Genomic DNA, 375 nt, shown 5'->3' with positions numbered 1-375 from the left:
CTGCCCCCTTTGGCAAGTATCACAGCTTGAAAACGCTTCTTGTAGCCAGCCAAAAGTCTTTCAATTCTTGATTCAGGTATCTTCAACCATTCTTCCTTACAAAAGTCTTCCAGTTCTTTGAGATTTTTGGGGTATCTGTCACGCACTGCTCTTTTAAGGTCTAAACACACCTCAAAATCCACGGTGGATTACATCAAGAGGCGTAAACTGAAGGTTTTGCCATGGCCTTCACAATCTCCTGACCTCAACATAATTGAAAATCTATGGATAGACCTTAAAAGAGCAGTGTGGTGAAAATGAGGTAAATTTACCAAAGCCATTTTCTATTTATGCGTAATTAGACACATTTCTTCATAAATGGTCAAGCGAGGGAGA

This window comes from Etheostoma spectabile, unplaced genomic scaffold (assembly GCF_008692095.1).
Source record: "Etheostoma spectabile isolate EspeVRDwgs_2016 unplaced genomic scaffold, UIUC_Espe_1.0 scaffold119, whole genome shotgun sequence".
Lineage (NCBI taxonomy): Eukaryota > Metazoa > Chordata > Actinopteri > Perciformes > Percidae > Etheostoma > Etheostoma spectabile.
This window is presented reverse-complemented; position numbering follows the sequence as displayed.